We start from the raw sequence: 8,695 nt of genomic DNA on the forward strand, positions 1-8,695 counted from the left end.
TACCCCCAATGCCTGCAGGAACACACACACAGAGTTGTGGCTCAGAAAGAAAGTTATTGCCGTGGAGCGGAGGCGGCCCCCGACCCGCGAGGCCGTCGCGACCTTGATCGAGTGCTTTCACTAGACCCTAGGGATTTAAAGCAGATTTGTGGGGAGCAAAATCTAAATTAAAATATTTCCGCGTCTCTTCAGGCCACATTAAAAAGCAGGCTGCTTCGATGTGGTGGTTTTTTGGTTTCGGGTTGTTGGGTTTTTTTTGTAAAAATGCCCATTTTGGGCTAGCTCGTCATTCAGTTGGTGAGCCCTGGGGCCAGCTTGGGCTGGGATGTGCTGGTAGGAGGTGGATGCTGGTGCTGCAGAGGGATGCTCACGGGCAGGGCACGGGGAGATGGTGCTCAGACCTGGCCAGGGATACTCATCAGCACCACCCGAGGCCTCTCTGTAACCATCAACCAACCTGATTTAGTGTCTGCTGCAGGTCCTGCCCTCTGCCAGGGAGGGTTGTCCGGGCTTTGTGTTTCATTTTGAGTGGTTCTGGGTGCGGAGCATCCCGTTGGGTCTGGGGGAGCAAGGAGGGAGCGCTGAGTCTTTGTGCATTGGGGTCTGGTCCCTTTGATCCCTGGCATCATCTCCTGGGATCCAGCTTGGGAAAACCCCAGGTTTCTGGAGGTGCTGGTGTGGGGCAGGATGAGGCCATCGCTCTGGCTGCCTTTGGGGTCCCTGCTTGGGACTGAACCCAGCCATAGGAGCCCAAACCTGAGGTGGGTACAGCCGGGTCCAGAGCCACGGTGTGGCTGCTCCAGCATCAACACTGGATGGTTCCAAAGGGCTTTCAAGCGTAGTGTTTGCAGTTATTAAGAATTTACCAACCACTCTTCCTTTCCTCTTGCCTCTTCCATAATAACCCAACATAAAGGGTTCCACTTGAATATGAGGAAGAACTTTTTCATGGTGAGGGTGGCAGAGCCCTGGAACAGGCTGCCCAGGGAGGGTGTGGAGTCCCCTTCTCTGGAGATTTTCAAGCCCCACCTGGATGCTCCTGAGTAACATGCTCTGACAAGCTCTGGGTGGTCCTGCTTCAGCAGGGGAGTTGGACTAGATGATCTCTATGGTCCCTTCCAACTCTAAAAAATTCAGTGAAATTCAGTGCAATTCCACATCCCCAAGAGGCTCGGGCACAGCTCCTGGGGGTGATCTGGGGATAACCCCATGGCTTGGACAGCGTGGATGGCTTGGCTTGAGGAGAAACTACATTGAACGCAGTGAGAGCTCGTCTGTGTCTGGAATATTTGCAGATGGGAAGGTTCCTGGTGGGGAACACCCCCAAAAAAAGCCCAGCAGAGACCCAGCAGAGATGCAGGCGATGCTGCAGGGAGGATTTTTGCCGGGGAAGCCGTGCGGTGCCGCGGGAGCAGCCGTGACAAGCCACCACCGTAAAGCCCGTGTGCGAGAACCCATCCGTGCTGAATGAGATGACAAGAGAGCTGTAATGCTTTGTGGAGTGTGTTTAATGAAAATATCAGCCCGGGCCCACGACACGAGGCATTCATGTATAATAAAATGAGGTTCCTGAAACACTTCAGAGCATAAACCATCTGGTCTGCTGTGATGTACTAACAGCTTTGACTAATTTTTAATGCAGGTTTTATGACGGATATGCACATCACGCTACCCATGCATAAGGAAGATACAGCCTGGCTGCACTTTGAACTGAGCTGACTGATGATGAATTTGTCTCCCGTTTTAATTACTTTCTGTACATTAAAGGTGTAGTGGACCATGTGAAGTGCTTTGTCTGGCTCATCCCCTCTGTGTCCCCACATCTCCTGAAAGCGCCGGAGCTGCCTCCGCTCCCTTATCAGCATCCAGGCATGTGGGTGAGGGGGAGAAGAGGGAGATGGAGAGGAAACTGCCTCGTGTAGAGCTCGGTCAATAAACACGCCGGGGCCACCGGCAACAAGCGCATTTCGCGAGGTTAATTAGTTCTTATTAATTATGTCCCTTGGAATTTTCGCCGGCCCATCTGGCAGGGCTCGGTGCTGCCTGGTGGGGTTTGCAGGGAGAAATCACCGTTTCCTTCTGCGCAAATCAGAGCAGTGGCTGGTGCTGGAAGAGGCTTTCAGGCTGCAGTCCCCGCTCTCGGCTGCCTCTCACCAGGCTCTTCCACTTTAATGAATTTTTAAAACACTTTATCAGCTTTAAAACGTATTTATTTATTTAACGCAACCCAAAAGTGGAACCATTTATCTAAGAGAACCCCAGACATTGGGGACGGTGCTCAAAGAGGGTTGGCTTTAGCTGGACCAAAGCCTTGGCAGGACTTTTGCCCATTGCTCACTGAATTGGGCTCTGCCCTTCCCCTGATCCCCAGGAGAGACGGTTCCCTGAGCAGAGGAAGCATTTTTGAGAGACCAGCATCTCCCTCCATCAATTCTTCTGGCGAAGTTGGGATGACCATTTAATGCTCTAGTCTGGGAGGACCATGCTCCTGTTTCTTCAACTTTTCCAATCTTTTGGGAAAAAAACAGGAGAAGAATGAACACAGCTCAGCCAGGGCCAGCATGGCCGTGAAGTCCTGTCCTTCCTCTCCCCTTCCACCACGGCGGAGCTGCGAGGGGTTTTCTTTCTGAAATATCAGGATTTAATTTGTCTATGAAAGTGTGCAAGAGGAGTTCAGTCAACAAGAGTGAGGCTTTTTCCGGCCCCCTTTTCTCTTCTCTTCTGCAAGACCTGGAACTGGACAGACCATTAATTGCAAATGCATTATGGAATGACTTTTAGCCCTTTGTTTGCTCTGAAAGTCGTTTGTGAGGTGCTCACGGGGCCTCTCCCCACCCTCATCCTTCGGGGATGAATGAGCTTTGCCGTAGTCTGGGAATTGGGGCTTTGGCTGTGGTTTTGCTGCTTGCAGCATTGTCCTGGTTTTACTCATCGATGGTCCAGCTGAGGCCTTTTAAATGGCAGAGGGCTAAAGAGTGACTGACCTGTCTCCTTACGCGAGTATCCAGACACGAGGAATTTCATGAGCCTTTTGGGATTCAGCAGTATTGGAACAAATAAGCCAACGGTCGTCCCGTTGCTGGAGGGAAGTGAAGACAAAATGTGGTTTATTAATGGGAATATCCACCAATGACAGCTTGTGTTCTCCAACTGGAAACTTAAATGCAGTCTCACTGTAAAGAAAAAAAAAATAATTAAAAATTCAATAATGAGACGGGGCTGGGTGGCGGAGGAGAAGGGAAAGTACCTACAAGCAGCAAATCGATCGCCAAGGACGGAAACCTCTCTGAGAGTGGTGTGTTAAAAAGCAAAATGTCGTTTTATTGGATGTTGGATTTGTCTTACTAACGAGCACCCTCACCCCCTCCCCCGGGAGGGTTTTCCTTTGAGCCTTTCTGCTGCTTTCTCCGAGCTGTTGTTCCTTGGGGGTGTCCGAAGCCTTGGTGGGGTCGGTGAGAATGGGGCTGTTCCCCCGTTTTAGCAGCAGTAACGGCCAGGCCAGCACTGAAAACCAGCCCCTGGCTGATGGAAGAGGTTTTGTCTCCACCGTACTCCGTCACCAAGTGCAGGATATTAAAAGCATCCCCGTGGCTGCCTGCGGCTTCAGCCAGATGCTGCCTTCGCTTCCCCCCTTCCCCGGGACAAACGAGATCCGGCTCTGGAAAGCTTCTTTGGGGAATACCTCACAGTTGGCCTTGTTTGTTTAGGAAAATATTTATCCAAGTTGTTCTTTGAAGGGAAAGGCTTGCCCAGAGGCTTCCCGAGGAGCTGGGCGGTGGGGAGGGAGCAGAGGAGCTGGTCCAGGCTGGGGGGCTGCTGTCACCAGGGCCCCCACCACATTTGCTGTGGGTCCACCAGACTTTGCCGGCTGTATCTGTTGCTATTGGATGGTAGGATGAGGGGGAATTGTTATAAAGTGGAACAGGGGAGATTTAGATGAGATCTGGGGGAGAAATTCTTGGCTGGAGGGGTTCAAGGCCAGGTTGGGGGGGGCTTGGAGCAACCTGGTCTGGTGGGAGGTGTCCCTGCCCAGGGCAGGGGGTGGCACTGGGGGGGCTTTGAGGTCCCTTCCAACCCAAACCCGTCTGTGATTCTATGATAATATGATTCTGTGATTCTATTGAAGCTTTTTTCTGCTCCCCCAGTTTGGCATCCCACTGGGACTACAGCATCCTCCCATCCCCGAGACCTGCAGGTCCTCGGCAACCAGGGAGAGGAGCTGCTTGGGCATCCTTCTCCACCAGGCACGGGCAAGGCTGCGGCCAGCCTGGGGTCACTGGAGAGGTTTTCCAGAAGGAAATCCTGGAGGATGTGGGGTGTGCAAGCGGGCAGTGTGTCAGGGATGGAGCTGCACAGAGCTCCGGGTGCAGGCATTAAATGGGGTGTCTCCCCAAAATGGTGGGATGCACATGCCAACCTTCTGGAGGTGCCCAGGAGATGTTCCCACACACAGGTCTTAGGTTACCCTGGATGCCTGGGGCCAAGACCAGACCTGGGCCAATCCTCCAGTTCCCAGGGGAGCCTCCTGAGCACTGGCCATCCCTGAAAGGGCTGGTCTAGGCACCTGCGGGTGGCCTTTGTGCCCCCAAAACAGGGGTCCCAAACACCCCCCGGTGCCTGGCACGATGCTGCTGTGGGGTTTGGAGCGATGCTTTGAGAGCAAGAGCATCATTCCAGCTGGGATTATCCCGGGGTCCAAAGCGACGGAAGTGGTAAGGGATGACGAGCCAAAGGAGCGCATTCAGGGTTGGGGTTTTTATTTTCATTTTCCTTTGAGAACGTCATAGTTGGGCAACAGGAAGAACAGCAACAGGTCTGGTCCTGCTCAAACGAGTCCTAAATATTTGTCCCCTCCGCCTGTCTCTGCTCTGAGCTCTGACAAGCAGCCACGAGCTCGTCCCTGCGCTGCCAGCAGGAGAACTCGCTGCTAATTTGGAGCCACATGTAAATGATCATCGTTATTCAAATCAGCCACTTTGCATCCAGGGGTGCAAGGTTCTTCTGCCGGGTGGCACTGGAGCTGTGCATCACTTTGGCCATCACTTTGGCCATCCTTTATGGCAGCAGGGACAGGTACCATCGCAGGCTGGTGAGCAGATGGACAGCATTTTGGGGCAAACCACCCGCATCCCTGCGAGCGAGGAGCATGGGAGCTGCAGCACTCTGGTGTCCCCGCTCTTCTCCTTTGAATTTCAGGGTGACGTGGGTCATTTTTTAAGTATTTTGCCCCATTGGCTGCAGCGTGGTGGGGGATGCTGCAGGATCTGTACAAGTCGGAGGAGGCAGGATAAGGGCAAACTCCAGGTCGCGTTGCCTGGCTGTTGGGTAGGACCTTTTGTGGCTGAGTTCTTCCCATCTGACTCCACGTTTCCTGTTTTCTTCAGGGACCTGGAATGAAAAACACTGAACCGCCACAGGAAAAGTCCTTCTTGCTCATCCCCCGAAATTCAGGGCAGGCGAAAGTTTTCACAGGGGTTCCCCTGGGGTTCCCCGGCCCGGGTTTGTCCAGACAAGTGGTTTAAATCATCCCAGCACTTGGTTGAACTGGACTTAACGTCCAGCCCTCTTGAGATCAGCCCATCTCTATTTACTGCTCCAAAAATTTAATTTCATTGTTACGTAAGGGTAATGCTGCTCTTCCCATCTCGGCGGCGTCTTCTCCTAATGGGACTTAAGTGGTACAAAGTTTTATGTGTATAAAACATGCCCTCCTCTGCAATTAAACACAGAGTGCCTCAGCTGCCCGTCGGGGCGTCACAGGGTTTGAACCTCTCAGCAGAGAGAAAGATGCTCTGATAAAGATGCCCAGGCTTGTTTTCAGGCTACTGCGGTGGATTAAATGGGCTCTGCAGGGCTTGGCTTGGCCCCTCCACTGTGTCTGCTGAGGGTGGAGGGACTGTCCATTCCCCCCCCACTATGGATTGTTGCATGAAAAGGTAAAGAATGAGCCCAAACCCAATTTAAGTGGTGCGAAGTTTTATGTGTCTAAAACGTGCTCTCCTCTGCAATTAAACACAGAGTGCCTCAGCTGCCCGTCGGGGCGTCACAGGGTTTGAACCTCTCAGCAGAGAGAAAGATGCTCTGATAAAGATGCCCAGGCTTGTTTTCAGGCTACTGCGGTGGATTAAATGGGCTCTGCAGGGCTTGGCTTGGCCCCTCCACTGTGTCTGCTGAGGGTGGAGGGACTGTCCATTCCCCCCCCACTATGGATTGTTGCATGAAAAGGTAAAGAATGAGCCCAAACCCAAGGCAGCCCCAGGAAATCCAGGACGGATGAGGATGCTGGTACCCGGGTGGGCGTTTAACGTCTGTGTGTGTGACCACTTGGACTCACTGGGGGATGGAGGACCTGGGGAAAGGGCTGCTGTGGGGTGGCTGGTGTCAAAGGGTGGAAGAAACCTAGTAGTACGTCGTGCTGTGCACATCTTGGGTTGATATTGTCCCCAGACTGGAACAAATTGGAAAGAACCATATGTGCAGGGCGAGTCGTGGGTCAGAAAGTCACAATTGCATGAGTAGGGGGAAAAGTTACTCGCGTTGGCCGGGTGGTGTGATAACGAGTAGGTTCTTATGAGCTTTGGGTAAAGAGAGCTCAGTTTCCACGGCTGTTGAGTCCAGGAAAAATTCACCCCAAAGCGAAACAAAACCCCACACTTGTGTTTGGGCTGGGTTCCGTCCCCCCAGAGGGACAGGCTGGTTGGGCTTTGGAGGTTCGTGCGGTTCCATTGCATGGTTTGGGGTTTGGAGCTTGGCGAGAGAAGAGTGACCATCATAAATGAGAAAAAGAGGGAGAAAAAGCTCTCCCAGACATAGCAACCTCCCCACATCCTGAGGTATCTCTTCCTCCCCAGGCAGAAGGAAGCCTTGGAGAGGAATTCGTCTGGGAGTGAAAGGGTCCAGCAGTGCTGCCTGCACGGGGATGCAGGGATCACAGGAGCAGAGAATGACAATGGGGTTTATGGGCTTGGAAGGGACCTCTGGAGATCATCCAGTCCAACCCCCGGCCAGAGCAGGGCCACCGAGAGCAGGTCCCACAGGAACGTGTCCAAGTGGGGTTTGAATGTCTCCAGAGAAGGAGCCTCCACCACCTCCCTGGGCAGCCTCTGCCAGGGCTCTGCCACCCTCCCAGGAAAGAAGTTCCTCCTCATGTTGAGATGGAACTTCTTATATTCAAGTTTGGGCCTTTTCCCTTTTGTCCTGTCACCAGGCACCACTGAGAAAAGCCTGGCCCCATCCTCCTGACACCCACCCTTGAAGTATCTACAGGTGTTGATCAGATCCCCCCTCAGCCTTCTCTTCTCCAGACTAAAAAGCCCCAACTCCCTCAGCCTTTCCTTGTTAAGAGAGATGCTCCGGGCCCCTCAGCATCTTTGTAGCCTCTGCTGGACCCTCTCCAGCAGTTCCCTGCAGGGCTGCAGGATGCAGGGATGTAGGGCTGCAGGATGCAGGGCTGCAGGATGCAGGGATGCCAGCTTTGGTAAAGCCCCCCTCATGCCAGCTCAGGTGTGAGCAAAACACCACATTTAGCAAAAACCCGTTCCTGGGCAGGGGGCTGGTGCTCACCCACGGCTCCACCAGCGTCCTTAAGGCTTCTCCTCCGCGGTGTCGGTGCCAGCCCCGGGGGCTCTTGCCAAGCCAGGGAGGTGGGACAAGGCAAGGCGTCCCTCGTCGTCCTCACACACGTTTCCTGATGCTGGTTTTAAGGCCGGAACATCTGGGAGAGCAGCACGTTTCCCTCCCAGCCCCGTTTGCTTTGGCTGCGCTGAGGCATTTCCAGTGACGGGGGGGGAGCAGCAGAGCATGTGTGGGCCAAGGATTGGACGAGGGGAGAATTATTTTAAAAGCACATGACAAGTAATTAACAGCTTCCTGAGAGCTAGAGCCAGCTGAAAATGTTACTGAAGGATGTTTTGTTTTGTTTTTGTTTTTGTTTTTTTTCCCAAAGAAAAATGGCTTTGTGAGAAAATAATTCCGATTCTTTCTTCTATTGAGAATATGGAGGGTTTCTTTTAAAAAGAATGATTTTTTTTTTTGGTTGCTGGGAAAAAAACCCAAACCTTCCTCAGCCCAAAGTTTTCTGCTTTTTGGTAGTTGGTAGACAACTTTGTTTCTTTCTTGGTAGACAGCTCTTCTTTCTTTTCCTGGGAAAGAAAGCTCAGGAAAAGCAAAATAAAGGAAATGAGCATTGCAGACCCTGGTCCTGCTGGTGCCACCCGTGTCCTGGTCACAGCAAGAGCCCGTCGGCATCCGGCAGCCACCGAGGAAGAATGACACGGAGGGTGCTATTAAATTCAATTATATTGGAGAGGAGTAGATGAGGCTTCATAGCTAATTACCGGCAACCTTGGCGCTGAGAGCTTCATCAGGAGCAGGGGGTGGCTCCGGGGGTGTCCTGGCCCTGCTGTCCCCTCCCTGCGTGGCCGAGGGGACATCGGGGACAGACCCACGGGATGGCACTTCCAGATGGGGCTGTAACGATGCTAATAACCCCGCTTTCCGGTCATTTTCTATTAATTGTTTGCGCTCCCTGCGTGTCCTCAATCCATTAGTTACACTTTCAAGGGATCGTAGCAGGCAATAAATCCTCGGGTTTGCCGAGGGCTCCGGCAGTGTCTTTCCCAGGATGGTCCCCCCCAGCTCAGGTTTGTGATGGAGTTGGAGCATCAGCCCCGTTTGGGAGCCCGTCCCCCCCCCG

The sequence above is a fragment of the Calidris pugnax genome, unplaced genomic scaffold (genome assembly GCF_001431845.1).
Source record: "Calidris pugnax isolate Ruff unplaced genomic scaffold, ASM143184v1 scaffold187, whole genome shotgun sequence".
Lineage (NCBI taxonomy): Eukaryota > Metazoa > Chordata > Aves > Charadriiformes > Scolopacidae > Calidris > Calidris pugnax.